Below are 15,811 nucleotides of genomic sequence, written 5' to 3'. Positions count from 1 at the left end.
ATTGAAAAAGCATATGATATGTTGTGGAAGGAGCGATTACTTATTAAAATGAAGAGCATAGGAATAGAAGGAATAATGTATAATTGGGTTTTAAGTTTTTTATTTGACAGAAAAATTCAAGTTAAAGTGGGTGGTGAAGTATCTCAAATTCTAAGTGTGGAAAACGGAACTCCTTAGGGAAGTGTGATTATTCCTATATTATTTAATATAATGATATATTTGGAAAATTGGCTCCGGGAATCAGCACTGGGTTATACGCAGATGATGGTATAATGTGGAAAAGAGGAAGGAATATGTCTTTTAATATGAATAAAATTCAAGAAGCTATAGAAGTAGTTGAAAAATGGTCGTTAGAATGGGGATTTAAATTCTCAATATCTAAAACATGTTACCAAATATTTACAAGGATGAAAATGAAAGAGAATCAACTACTTAAATTATGTGGGTCTTCTTTAGAGAAAGTTTCAAAATTTAAGTAGGAGTATGGTTTGATGACAAATTATCATGGAAGGACCATGTAGATTTTATATTAAAGAAATGTGGAAAAATTTTAAATGTAATGAGAGCAGTAGCAGGTCAAGATTGGGGTGTTGATAAACAGTCATTAAAGAGAATTTATGTTGGGCTTATGCTATCAACCCTAGACTATGGATGTATTGTTTATGAGTCGGCATCATCCACGTTGTTAAATAAATTAGATGTCATGCAAGCTATAGCATTAAGACTAATTTTAGGAGCAGTTAAAGCCACACCCATTGCAGCATTACAAGTAGAGACATCAGAAATGTCATAAGAAGACAGAAACTAGCAATGGCATACTGGGTAAACCTGCTAGGACAAAAAGATAGTCATCCTGTAAGGGAAGTTATGAATGATTGCTGGGAAATTTTAAATGCAACTGGTAAAGGATTTGCATGGAAAATAAAGAAGTGGGTTAATGAAGCTGGGCTAGAGTCAATATCATTTGCTCCAATAGTGGTAGTATCCCCAATTCCACCCTGGATAATAGATCAACCGGAAATAGACATAAAATTACATGAAAACAGAAGGGAAATGAATGACTCAGTTAGGTTAAATACATATGTATATGAGTATATTAAAAAAAATCATACTACACACGTTTCTTCAAATTTATACAGATGGGTCAAAGAGTAAAGAGACTGGAAGGACAGGGGCTGCATACTATGTTCCAGAGTTTGAGGTGAGGAAGGCTGGAAGGATAACAGATGGTGCATCAGTATATACAGCAGAGAGGATAGCTATTTTAATGGCACTAGAGTGGGTGTATGAAGTTAGAGCGGATAAAGTAATAATATGTTCTGATTCAATGGCAGTCCTTTTGAGCTTACAATCATTGGAAACAAATAGGACATGTTAACTGAAATCATGATAAGGTTATACGGTTTACGACAGATAAGAATAATAATTAAATTTATGTGGGTACCAGCACACGTGGGAATTCAAGGTAACGAGGAAGCAGAAAAGATTGCCAAAGAATCAATTAAAAATAAAGATTGCACTCAGTAGATCAGAAGGAAAACATTTAATTTCAGAAGCGTGCGTTAGAAAAATGGTAGACAGTTTGGGACTCATGTCATACAGGTCGACACTATTACAAGGTTCCAAAAACCATAAAGAAAAGCAAAATACTTCACAACTTAAGTAGAAAAGAGCAAGTTATTTTCAAACATTTACAAACAGGACATTCAAATCTAAATCACACTTCACACGTTATAGGGAAACATGACACAGATCTATGTGATGTCTGTTCAGTAGAGGAAACAGAGCATGTTATGGAGATATGCAAGACTTACAAAATACAAAGGAGGATTCTTAAGGAAGAATTACAAGCAGTAGGATGCCAAGAATTTAATATAACTAGCTTATTAAATGATGCGCTAAATTCAAGGAAACCAATGCATGCAGTCATGAGATTTATTAAGAATAGTGGCTATATAATAGGATAAATTCATTCTTTTTACACTCCATCACAGTAGGCGGCGGTATGCACCTTGGAAGTTGGTTCGCAACCCGGCATTAAAATCAAAGAAGAAGAAGAACCGTATAGAGATGTGGCTCTGGCGTGACCCAACATTTTACCGAGCGTCGTTGTCCAGGTGTGTAAACTATTTTATTTTATGTTTTGTTCTTTAATGTACTGTTCTGATTCTCTGCAATTAATGTCAAAGTAAGTGCAGTTTGACGTTTTCTTTTCAAATCTGTTGCGAATGGCAGTGAACGAATGTGTGTCAATCGCAACGAATGTGACCACAACACTTACCATGTTATTTACCATGATAACTGTTTTACTGTGGTATTTATAGTTAGAACACATTAACCACAATGCCATGGCTTTAATACCTTTTTGTAATGTAATTGTAATTCAGTGTTTTTCTTTTCTGTTTTGCAGTTTCTTCATATCACACACATCTCCAGCTCCTATAACAATATTCAGTGTCCAGCAGCTCTTTGTGAATCTCTCTCTCTCTTTCTCTGGTAAATGGTAAATTCACCATTTAATTTTGTGAACAACACATATAATCACAATGGTTGTTTTAAGTAAGACATTAATATTTAGTCATATTAATGAAATTCAGTTAGATGAAGAGCTGGCAGAAAGCTGCATTAGAAGAGACTGCATGGACTTCATGCACAACTGAAGGAGATGAATCAAGGAAAGATCAACATGAGTCCTGTTCTGTATTATAATGAAGATGATCATGCACATTACTGATGTCTAGCACCTGAGCAGGACAAAGATGAGACATTCTTTACAGAGATTTATGAATCAGGTCTTTTATATTATGATTCTTTGCATTGCATGAATTTTATGACTTTTGCACCATAAACTGCACACTGTCACACATTGTCTTACTGAATGACACATTGGCCTTGTATGATAGTACAATAAGTGTCACAATATGTATTTGTTGTCTTTGTTTACTGTCAGCACTGTATAATTGCCCTTAATCTAATGAAATAAATTGAGCCTTTTCCAAATGGGCACTTATGTAGATTTTCTGATGTCTTAATACTAAGATAAGTATGACGTCCAACTTACATAATGGTATGTTTTTGCTAAGACAATCTAAAAATGTGTCTCAACAGTTTGTTGCCAATGATGAGAATAGAGAATAGTTTTCCACAATATAGCAATACATCATTGTTAACTGAAGGTATTACTGACATAATAACAGCAAAAATTACTTTGCAACATTAAACGATTTTTTTTTTATTTGGGTTAAAAGAAAGTCCAATCACAGAGAGTCCTGTAAGTGCTAAGTGTACTTCAAAGCCAATGGCAACCCAGTTGAGCAGAAGCGTCACACTTACATGTCCATATATGGTCATCCATGACAGTCTCTTCCAGGTTCTTGTGGTGAATGGAAAGGTTCAGGGGTGCGTTCTCCGAAACTACCTTAACGCTACGTCGTTCTTAAGTTGTACCTTAAGAAGTACCTTATCGTTAATACGTGGTTTCCGAAACCTTCTTAGTTAAGTATACCTTCTGTAAGTCATGCGTTCGTAAGGTTGGTCTGGAGCGCTCTTAGCTATACCTTATCGCTGCTGACGGTTCAAACCGCTAGTGGCCACCACTACGCAAAAACATTTGTTACATCGCAGTTTAATTACACATAGAAAATTTTATATGAACATTTAATATAAAATCTGATTTAGTATTAAAATTACATTTTTACTTTAAAATTATACACATAAAATACTTAAGTTGTTATAGCCAACACCCAGTTTATGGAAGTGTTTTTATTAATAAAGTTTCCATACACTAATGGTTGTTAGCTTTTTTAATTACTATCCTAAGGCACATCAGCTGGCGAACCATTTGACAGAAAAGGCTTAGGAGTCTATATAAAGAAAGATGAGTTTACACAAACTTTATAGCTATGGCAGCGAGACAGCGAGTACTTGTTTTAAATCAAAGACGGCGGCGTCCGCGGAGCCAGTTAGTGTATGTCAACTACTTTATAAGAGAACATTTTAGTCCACTGACTACCATGTCAGAAGAGACCATTGTAAAAAAAATTCGCCTGCCACGGGAGCAAATTCTGTAGCTCTTGCATCTTGTTGGCCCAGATTTGTCAAGACAAACTCTACGGAGCTACCCCCTCAGCCCCGAAATTCAGCTGCTGGCGGCTCTTCGTTTTTATGCCGTGGTGGAGTTTTCTGGAGGTTGTTGGGGATGGATATGGGCTGAGTAAGACCTCAGTGTGGCTGGGCGATCTCTTTTTGCGGACTTTTTCCCCCGACATAGTGAATGTCGGTATGTCTCTCATGTTTGCGCTTTTATTGAGGAAATCATCCAATTACACAAATGAGCGATTTACGCCAATAATGTGATACGGCTGGTGGATAATCAGCATACGTTGTGGAGAACATTAACACACTTATGGCCGTGAGGGTTTGGGATTGTACACTTGCTAAATTATAAACACATACTCATATTTATTTCTGCATGTACTTATTTCAATAAGCCCCGATAAATGCAGTTTGTACTATTTCTAAAACGCTTCTTTATAACGAACATTGTTTTCTCAATACTTTACCTATACCACTGTGAAGGAAAGAGCGCACAATCGATCATCGAGGCGTCGATATCAACCTATTCAGCACCTCCACCATGGACAGCAACTGCTAAGGTCGAACTTAAGAAGGTTTACCTTAAGCAACATCCTAAGGCAGGGCTATTCAATTGGCGGCCCGCGGGCCACATGCGGCCCGGAAGCAACCTCCAAATGGCCCAGCCCGTGGTCCCGCCAAAAACGCACATCCCTATGTAAACTCATTCAGTAGTACAGACCACGTAGCCTAGCAACAAAGCAAACAATGCAGAGCGCGTGCAGGTAATATTAGTAGCCTAGATTACTATCAATATGTCTTTCTCAACACTGAAACGTAAAATTGCCAATGAAAACCGCCAGTTTAACCCTGCCTGGACTGACAAATACTTGTTTATTTTACCGCCACATCCAAACCGATGTGTTTAATTTGTAACGAGTGCGTCGCAGTATTTAAAGATTACAATGTGCGGAGGCACCACGTTGAGAAACACCAGACTTTCCGCACCAATTTTCCCGAGGGATCTCAAGAGAGGGCAGCAAAAGTGCAAAGTTTGATTGCATCTTACAACCGGAGCAGTTTTACCATGGTGCGGTTATTTACTGCCCAAGAGAGAGCTACCGCAGCATCCCTTCGTGTTTCCTGGATTTTGGCAAAAAAGAAAAGGCCATTCACAGACTCTGAAACCGTGAAGGACTGTATGCTGGCTGTCGTGGATGAGGTGATAAATGACGATAAAATCAAAACGAGCGTGGTATCTGCTATAAAAAACGTACCCCTGTCAGATACTTCCAACATTCGTAGGGTTGAAATTCTTGCTGCAGATGTGTATGAAACACTGTTAGGAGACCTGGTGAAAGCTGATACTATGTCTATAGCAGTAGATGAGTCCATAGACAAAACTGATACTGCTCAGTTGTGGATATATTTTTTGACAGCAAATGCTTCAGAGAGGAGCTGCTCTGCCTACTGCCTTTAGAAGGACACACAACGGGCGATATAGTCTTTGGGAAAATTTCTGCTTTTTTTAAAGACAATGGTCTGGATATGCAGCAAGCAAAAAAAGGCAGAAACGCACTTGAGTCGCATACTGGACGACAACTTCATGGCAGATGCCTGCTTTCTGAGCGACATATTCAAACACCTGAATGATCTCAATTTGGCACTACAAGGCAGAGACAAAACTGTAATCGACCTTGTGGAACAGATGCGCGCATTCCCAGTTAAACTGGACCTTTTCGCAACAGATTTGAGCACAGGCCGAATGCTGCATTTTCCGACACTCCGCAAATGCATCTCATCCCCCGCACAAGTCACGGATGTGATGACAGAATTCATTGCGAGGTTGAAAATGAACTTTGCTGCTCGATTGGATGGACTTGTTGACATGCGGTCATCTGTAACCATGGCACAGGAGCTTTGCACTAACGGGCCTACAGTGTTTTGGACTAATGTCAACGTACATCAGTTCCCTAACGTTAAGAAAGTAGCGATCGTCATGCTCAGTATGTTTGGATCAACTTACACATGTGAGTCAAGTTTTTCACACATGAACTCCATAAAAAGCAACTCTCGTTGCTCCCTGACTGATCGTACTCTCCACCAATGCCTTCGGATTGCATTGACAACTTACGAGCCTAAAGTCACTGCTCTCGTTCAAAACAAAAAATGTCACTTCTCCCACTAAATTAGCTGGGTAATTGTAGCCTACATTAATATAATGTTGGATGTGTAACAAATGCATGCCTAATCACAAATGTGGTGATTTAAAATATGTTCCCTCAGTATGTGCAATATGTGCAGTAGTCCACCTTGTATTCATGTGTTAGTTATAGCCTAGTTGTGAATACTGTGCACTTTTTATGCACTTTTTATGCACTTTTATGCACTTTGAGATGTTCCTGGGTCAAATGTGAGCAAGATGAGTATTTTGTTTCAAAAGGAAACTTAATGTTATTGCTTATCTACTACTGTGCAGTATTTTTTATTTTATTTTTTTGCACTTTGTGATCAGATAGGTCAGATATGTAGCCTAGGTAGGCCAAGGCAAGAGATGCTTAGGTCAGTTTTTTTTTTTTTTTTTGTAAGTGGAAAAATTAGGGGCTACCTCAGATTCTGTTCAGTTAGCTCTTTTATTGTATTTGTATGCACCTTTTGATATGCAAACTGACCAAAGTTAAAAGAGAAACAATGAATAAACCTTACATGTATTCAATACATTTGTTTGTGTTGGTTTTGAAATGTGTCATTACGAGTTTATTTCGCCGCTGAAATAACTGGCCCAGCTAACCTTCTTGGTTTGAAAATCTGGCCCAATTGAATTTGTAATTGAATAGCCCTGTCCTAAGGTATAGTTCGGAGAACACACGTAGCAAAGGTATACCTGTAGTTAAGGTGTACCTTTTGAGTATTCGTAGCGCTCTAAGAGACAACGTTATCGGAGAACGCACCCCAGTTTATTTCCCCCCACTAAATATAAAACTAAAACGACAGATTTGCATTGTGGGGTAAACCTGATTCAGCAATAGATTTTTTGATAACAGTTATTTATTTTCAAACAAGGGCCTAATATTTCCCATTGTACACATTCTTTACACTATTAATAATTAATGTACAATATTTAAGCTCAACATTTTTGCATAATATGTATTAAAAAATATTTTTAGTGTATTGAATGTATACATTTAATCACTTCTGTGTTTATTGGAGATGTATGTCCGATCTTGCCATTCTTAGCCCTACCAGTTGAACTATAGGAATAAATAGTAAAATAATAATAAAAAAAAGAAAAATAAATCAAATTTAAAAAACACAGGCATAAAAATTACACACATTTGTAGTAATTTCCATATTAGTGTTTATTTATATGCCAAACTTTTCAGACAAACATAATGCCCATAACACCATTCTCTCTCTCTAGTTTTTGTGTCACTATGAAGAAATAAAAACAAAAAAAGTAGTTATTATAAAAATTATATTATAGTGGATAAACAACTTTTAAAAAGTACTGATTGATAAAGTAACTGATAGGTACAGACAGGAATATGTAACAGAAAAACCTCTTTAAAACAAAATGGGTTAATATTGAAAATAAATAAATAAATACAAATTTTCAATTTGTTTGCAGAGAATGTAAGATCATAAGATGCCAAATAATGTTTTTACAAACCCGATTCAAAGGTTATTTGGTGACGACATACCCGACAAACGAGACTGTCATAAGGCCGCTAGAGGGCGCTTGATGCTTGCACAAAAACATATGAGGTCGTTTTTAGGAGGACAGTCTTGTTATTTAGATGAAATGAGATGAAATATATGTTACATTTAAACCAAAGACTATAGAATACCCGTATGACTTTGACTGCATTCCAGCAAAAAATCCAGTCAGCATAATCAATTCCAGCAAAAAAACCAGTCAGCATAATCAAAGCATGATTGGTGTGTCGTGCATTTACAGTAGGCTATTTACAAAAGTATTCAGAACGTTAAGGAGATCGAAATGAAGGTGAAAAAAAATATATATAAAAATATAACCAATAATAATAGTGTAATAATAATAATATAGAAATAATACGGGGGAAAGACGATCAGTTAGTTAATGGACTCACAAGACAATGATCAAATATTTTACTTTAAGTCTATTTTATATTATGCACTTTATATAACATTTATTCATGATAAACTTAATTTGAATGCTGACGATCGCATACAGCCGGTAGACAAGGCCTATGGTCATTATAATAATTTAATAATTTAAAAAAATTATATAATAATATAATAATGTCTTAATTCAAAATAAAACGATTAATGAATCCAACTCTGACAATACCTTGTTGTTATGCTCTCGCAGGTTTGTTTACGCATGAAACTCGTGGCCATGACATAATATCATTACATGGTGCTACACAGGTAAAGTTAGATAGCAGCTAAAATTATCAACAACTGACATCATGTAGGCTAAACTGTACCACACCACTGATCTATAATAGAGAGTGTATCAGACACATTTCTTTAATGAAGCTTAACAACATACAATTAAAATGTGTCGTTTAAACAACATAACATCCCTCATTATGACTGAGTGGAAAATATATATATATATATATATATATGTATGCGGCAGCCATGCCTCAGGCTACCGTAATAGCCCATATATAGCGGACAAAGCATTACAGACTCCTGCCCTATGAAGTGAGCACACGCTTCCGACGTGCCATTTTGAAAACACTACGAGAGCGCACGTTTCTTTCGCCTGTTTGGATATGGCAAGCCAAAAGGGTCAGAATTACACTATAGATGAATCGCGTTTTAAACCGTTTTTGCGCCGCGAAATACGCCGTAAAAAACGTGCGAAAATGTGTCAATGACGCCGTATTTGACGTCGTTTTGGTGTCCATGAAAAACGCCGTTTTTTACGCTGTTAATGTTGCCATAGGACGGCGTAAAAAACGCCGTTTTGGTTGCACAGAGCGCGCCTCATTCACGGCGTTTTGCTAATAGTATAATGAGCCACGCCCACTGATTCCCGCAGCCAGTATGGGTGCTTCTCAATATCCCTCCTCGTCTCCTCGCTCCTCCGTCCTCCATCCTATGACCCGGAAACCGATCGAGCACAGCCATCTTGAAGGACATCTCAATTCTCTAATTGCACCACAAGGACGCAAGGATCGAGGAGGGAGGAGGCTTCATGAGGAGCGATGAGCGAGGATACACAGGTGTATCCTATGCGGAAGTCTTTTATCGACTTAACGTGACGTACGTACCCAGATAGCAAACAGTCATTGAAACTATGCTGAATCAACATTCCGTTGTCAACATTAAGTAATTGAATCAACATCTAACTCTGATGTTGATTCAACATCATTTTGCACCCTGATTTAATATTGAAACAATGTTGAAATTCTGTCCATAGATCAACGGAATTTCAATGGTATTTCAATTATCAGGAATATTGAAACAATGTTGAAATTTCAACTGAACTAAGGATCAACGTGATTTCAATGGAATTTCAATCGTTTTTAAATGTTAATTTTAAATGTAATGCCATAAATTAAATAGCCTGCTTTATCTACAGCCAGGATGTTAAAAAGTAATGGAACATTTGAAATCTTGTATAAAACACAGAACACACCACACTATTTAAAATCAAATTCATGTTTATTAGCCTCTCTGCTCTTTATTTACACTTCATTGTCATCTGATGCCTGCATAAGTTGTCGTCCAGTCCCTCCTGCCCGGTCTGGCGCATAGCGGAGCCACTTTTGCACAGCTTGTGCAAAAGAAAATTGGGTGATGGTAGCTGTCCCCATCTGCTGAGTAAGAGCATCTAAAACAGAAGATAAAATCACAATGCAAAATAGCATTTAAGTTAAACAGAACATATATTTGAACACTTGGAACAAATTTAGTAGCCTAGGCCTATGATTTTTCAATGATCGGATAAGGCAATAAGTCCTCGTGTTTTAGGCTAGATCATATCTCCCCTATATTCAAAGCACTTTTCAAAACTGCCTGTTCATGGATGTATTCGATTTAAAGGAGGCAAAAAGGATTAGCTTGCAGTGACCTCTTTCATAAGGAAAATGTATGAGGCCAAGTGACTCTAAAAATTTTATGTTTATTATTTTATTAGTTCAGAAGTAGTTGTTAACTCCACAAATGTAATAAAAATAACTGGATACTAATTAAATAGTTAATGTAGATTAGAGTTACCATAGACAAAAGATGTTTTGACAAAATAAGCATGGACAAAAACCGTTGCATTCAGTTTTTGACGAGGTTTTGGGCTGGAAAACCTTGCTGGCATCTGGCAACCCTGCGATGTCGACAGCTGACATTAGGGCTGCTTCACGATTGACACACCTCTCTGGCTACCAACCAAAGGTAAGTTAACGTTACTGTTAGCCTATATATAACGTTACACATTAGACATTATATTGCTAACGTCACTTGGACTGTAAGATTTTGCTGTGGTCTAGTTCCCAAATTTTCTAAATAATAATAATAAAAACCAATATGGTAAGGTAGGCAACACATGCTCCAATTCCTGTCAGAAAATGCACGTTGGCTACCTAACCATAATGCTGACCTATCGCAGGGTGGTAGTTTGTATGGTATTATTTATACCTTTGGGATGAAAATATTAACATGATTAACACGTGCAGGCGTGGTGTTTCAGCTGCGTCGCGTGCCTGACGCGTATCACTTTCTTTTCCTGTCAAATGTCAAGAGCGCATTATTGTAGCGCGAAAGTACATTGCACTGAACACGTTTTAAGTGCAGGCATATACTCTGAGCGAGCCCAGAGACAATTCTTACAAGAGCAGCGTGTATCTGAGAGCGCGCGCCCAGTTCCAGTGCGCAAGCAGAGATGTTCGCGCTTGGCACTTTAAATTCCACGCGTGAGCAGAGAGATTCGCACTCGCGCATTACAATAATGCGCTCTCTACATTTGAAAGGAAAATAACGCCATAGACGCTGTGCTACTGCTGTTAGGTCAGAGCCAGAGGGAGGGCCACCAATAGACAAGTCTACATTTGGATTAGCGGTGTGTTGCTCTTATCTTTACGGCAACATTTCAACTGTTTCTCATTTTGAGGTGAACTAATCCTTTAACAATTATAGATCACTGTTACAAGTCACTGAATGCTGAGGTTTATTTTTGGATTATTGGCAAATATGTATTGCCATTACAGTCAACAGCTCATAATATCTCAGATGTAGGCTAATGCACAATCTGCTTATGACTCCCTTTCTTATAGTCATGTAGCACAGCCATAGGAAATGAATGGTGTTGGCATTCAACAGTGCAAAGCTAGCTACAGTGACCTTATGTATCTCCCGAGTAAAAACAGCTCAAGGTCTTGGATTTCTTGATTCCGCTTTGGTGAAACACCCCTCTATACAGTGCTTCAAGATCGAACATAATTTTCAGCCAATTTGGTCTGTGCAGAATTATTATTTTTTTCAGTCTGAATGTAACTTGGATTGATAAAGGCATACTGAAAAAACAGCAGTTTTAAGGAGATATTGAAATGTGAAATGTGAAATTAACCCATGAGTCTACTGTCATAAAGGTCAGGCAGTTTAAGGAAGTTGTGCATATCAGTGAAGTTCTCTGACAGAATAATGATGTAACTAAAACTACCATTGCCTGTCGGTTTGTGCCATTTAACAGTGTCTCTTCTGCATGGTCCAGGGCCTCCATGGTGTGGAAGGGCAGCTCCAAGGGCTCCGACAGTGGCTGTACCACAGACTCCAATTGTCCACACCTGCAGGACTGGCGGAATTGCCTAAACTCCTCCCGCAGGTCCTTCACCTCCTTGGACAGCTATTGCAAGTGGTGCAAGTTGTTTGCAGAAATAAAATAAAATGAAATAAAAAATGTTGTTTTGCTTACTTTGTGTGCAATAGTGTTCTGTAAAAGAACAGAAAAGTCAAAAATCTCTGTTAAAAACAGCAATTAAAATTCACAATCATACAGTGAAACTGTACTTTATACATATGTACTCAGGTAACCAATCTGTTATTAAAAATATAAAAACAAAGAAAGTTTCATATAAACAACATAATATACAAATTAAATATACAGTGGTTTATTTTTTTCAGCTACAGTTAATGTAATAGTAGCATTCAAGAAATAAATGTAAAATATAAAAAACGAAATAAACTTTAATGTAGGCCAATAAAATATACAATTCTCATTAAAGCTAATGAATTACGCCTCATTAACTGGACTCCCCCGCCCCCTCAGATCACCATAAATGTTAAAGGGATTTTAATGCTAAAATATGCTATTTTTTTATGCTGCACTTTCTTCCTATAGTGAATATCAAGCTACAATATATCTGTTTGTCAGCTCAAATGTTTCAGTGGTAACTTTTGCCTAGCGTGTCAGAGGTCCGGGTTTGGGTTTTAACCCACACTCGTATGTTTTTTTTTTATGTTTTTTTAATCAAAACTTATGTTTATCAGTTGTTGTATATCAGACAGGGATACGTTTGTGTATATTTATGTTTAGTAATTTCACCGGAACGAATAGACCGTCTCCACAACGGATTGAAGCGCGTGTCCGAGTGCAGACCTGATACAGTGCAGACTGTACACAGCATCCGGGCCACTGATCGCAGCGACAACAAACACGTTGATCACTTGATAAAAATAATAAAAAATAAAACATTTCAACTCTAGATCGCCTCTTATTAAATTAAACTTATTGTATTAACGTACAATTGACGCTCAGCTAAATAACTGGAGATTTTATATTTATTTGTATTGGTACATTCGTGCCGCAAGATGTTTCTATTATGAAGTACCGGTATGTGGACTATGCCAAAAATCTATTTCAGTGACTGCAGCACTGCGTCGGTTACTACACTAACCATCAAGTTAAAAATCAGCCTAGTATTTGATTTGGTACAATTTATTAATATCGAACATTAAGCAAGCTTACCTGTACGCTTGTGCCAAGGGTCCAGAAATGAGCTGTGTCCGGTGCAGTACGTTGGGTATAGGCTACTACCCGTTGATCTCCCGGTCAACCAAAAATCGATGGATTTTCAATCATATTTCCCGGTCAACTATATTTCGATGCATTTTCTATCATATTTCCCGGTCAACTATATTTCGATGCATTTTCAATCATATTTCCCGGTCAACTATATTTCGATGCATTTTCAATCATATTTCCCGGTCAACTATATTTCGATGACTTTTCAACAACCGCGTCGTTTCTCTGTCCACTATAAATCAATGACTTTTCAAAACATTCAGGGATCACCCGGTAACCAAATATCAATGCTTAATCAATCATAAAGATAACTATAGATCAATGTTGTTCCAATATTGTTGCCCTCAACATTAATAACATCAGGTTTTCATCGATATTGTAATGGTGATTCAACATTTATTTTGCATTGAAATTTCAATATCAACCATAATGATGATTCAGATGGAAAAACAATGTTTATTCAATGTTGGCTTGCTGTCTGGGTATAAATTCTCCTCCCCTTCACATCTTTTGTAATTATTTTTATTTATATTTTACCTTTTCACTTCAAATAAACCATGCATGTCATATATTTCAAACAGGGCATCTTGCTTTATTAATATTTATTATGAATGTCTTAATTAACAAACTTTAACAACATAAGGGCAGATCCCTTTAATCACAGCTGATGACACTCTGAAGTAACGCTGAAGGGAGTGAGGATAAATCATTTCTCTTGATTCAAGTCCTCCATCCTCACGTCTTTTCCTTGCATCCTTCCCTCACATCCTGAAGAGGTGGAGCTAAGACATGAGGAAAGGAAGCGAGGAAAGGAAACGAGGATGCACAAATAAGAATTGAGAAGCACCCTATGTTTGAATGGTTTTCACCCAATCAATGGTAACTTAAAACAGACCAGACTAATTGATCACAGATCATTCTAGCCAAATGAATTAATAGGATATTTAAGTACAATACCCCTTTCCTTTTTGGATATTTAATCTCTACTAACATTAAACATAAAAAATTGCACCTCTTCATCATAGTGTAATGTAGGCTTATTGCTAAGATTATGTTCAACAACTATCCTACCTTCCCCATTTTATGTATTCAACTTACCACAGAGATACCTTTTACTACTGCGTTAGAAAATAAATGGACACAGCTTTGAGTAATGTTTCCAAATGAGAAAAAGCCCCTATTAAAGTGAGATAGTGTTTAATAGTTGCACATCATATTATGGAGCCTGTTGATCACCTGCTTGTTAAAGTGCCAGACTCCCACGTCACCGAGCGCTGGTTCATGTTCGGCTCTTAGCAGGTCTAGCCAGCATTTTAGCTTTGATTAAACAGTGAATAGACGTCGGGTTCCATCATGTCCATAAGCCAGTCAACATTGAATTATGTTTAGATTTTGCAAATTGGATCAAGGTTAATATTTTGAAATAGTTTCACCATCGTATACCTTTTCAAAATGGGTGAATACACAACTGTACTTTCAATTAGACCTAGTTCGCATTAAGATCAACCCTGTACATTCATAAAGGTTTAAAAAAAAAAAAGTTCTAAATATATATAGCCTATATATATATATAAAATGAAATAACTGGCAGCAATGGCTTTAAAATCAACCTCAAACTACCACATGCTAATTTTTTTTTAAAGTTTTATTTTGGTAATATTCTGTATAAAACTGATGAATATGATCCCAAACTTTAGCTTGCAGTGTTTGTGCATGGATGGCTTGTTAAAAACCTGTAGAACAACCATCCAAATACAAAAAAAAATTAAAATCCTGCACATTTTGCACTTGTAAGACAATCCCACGTACTTAGAAACCCCTGTACTTTTTTTGACTGAAACAAGTTGCTTTTATTTTGGTGAAAAAATATGGTTTATGTGAAAACATGTTATACTAATGGGTCTCATTACAAGAGATGCGTACATTTGTGCACTGAAAATACTGAACTGTTTGAGAATGGAACCTGCAACAGAATCCGTGGTCCAAGACCAGTCTTGATTTTTGTCGACAGCCAGAGGTGGCCCTAAATTTGACAGTCACCTTAATTCTGTACGGAAGAACCCTACCTTGAATGAAATGCATTTAATATTTTAATTAGAACGGTTTCTTCAAATTGTGATAAAGTGTTACAACCAACAGCCTCGTTTTTTGTGGTTATGCTTTGGGTGATCCTTGAAAGAGTCCCAGCTCTAGGTCCTTTCTGATGCAGTCCTCTCCTCTCTCCCATGTGTGCGCTTTCTGTATGGTCCTTTACTAAATACTCAATATCAGCTCGTTAAATATCTTTAACTGAAAGCAAAACAAATCACATACAATATTTTCACTTTACAGTTCAGTAACAGTGGGGTTGGAAAAAGTGCACAAGGCTATTCATTAAACACTTAATGTATTCAGATGAAAGTTTGCAATATTAAATTATTCACAAGCAGTGTTTTAGAGCCCCCAGTTACACGGTTTTAATTAGAATCCTAACTATATAGTGTATTTTGTAAATCAAGTAAAATCAAATTTTTATTAAACCAAGTGAAATCAAAACCTATAACAATTGGTCGATGCATCCCTCCCAACTGAAGTGACAGTGAAATGTAGCAGATGAACAACTCCTTACCAATTTGCCAAGAATAAGCTAGATCTTTGATGACTCTACAAGGGGAAAGAAATGTTTACTGAAAAAGTTCTTAAAAAGTAGGATTTCATTTTATACCATTTCTTTAAACCAGTGGTTCT

The 15,811-nt window shown here is 36.9% G+C and overlaps 1 long non-coding RNA gene across 1 annotated transcript in view; it reads right to left on the bottom strand.

The window, feature by feature from the left end:
- The window catches only part of LOC132117395 (uncharacterized), a 41,912-nt gene extending 29,425 nt beyond the window's left edge, over positions 1-12,487 (bottom strand). Inside the window, exons 1-2 of the long non-coding RNA XR_009425750.1 lie at positions 11,975-12,487; positions 9,760-9,901 (exon numbers count right to left, since the gene is read on the bottom strand). This is a non-coding gene — a long non-coding RNA (uncharacterized LOC132117395). The remainder of the gene's footprint in view (positions 1-9,759; positions 9,902-11,974) is intronic.
- Between the last annotated feature and the right edge of the window lie 3,324 nt (positions 12,488-15,811).

Source organism: Carassius carassius, chromosome 36, assembly GCF_963082965.1.
Source record: "Carassius carassius chromosome 36, fCarCar2.1, whole genome shotgun sequence".
Classification (NCBI taxonomy): Eukaryota; Metazoa; Chordata; class Actinopteri; order Cypriniformes; family Cyprinidae; genus Carassius; species Carassius carassius.
The sequence above is the reverse complement of the archived record's forward strand: the minus strand, read 5'-3'. Positions and strand labels throughout refer to the sequence as shown.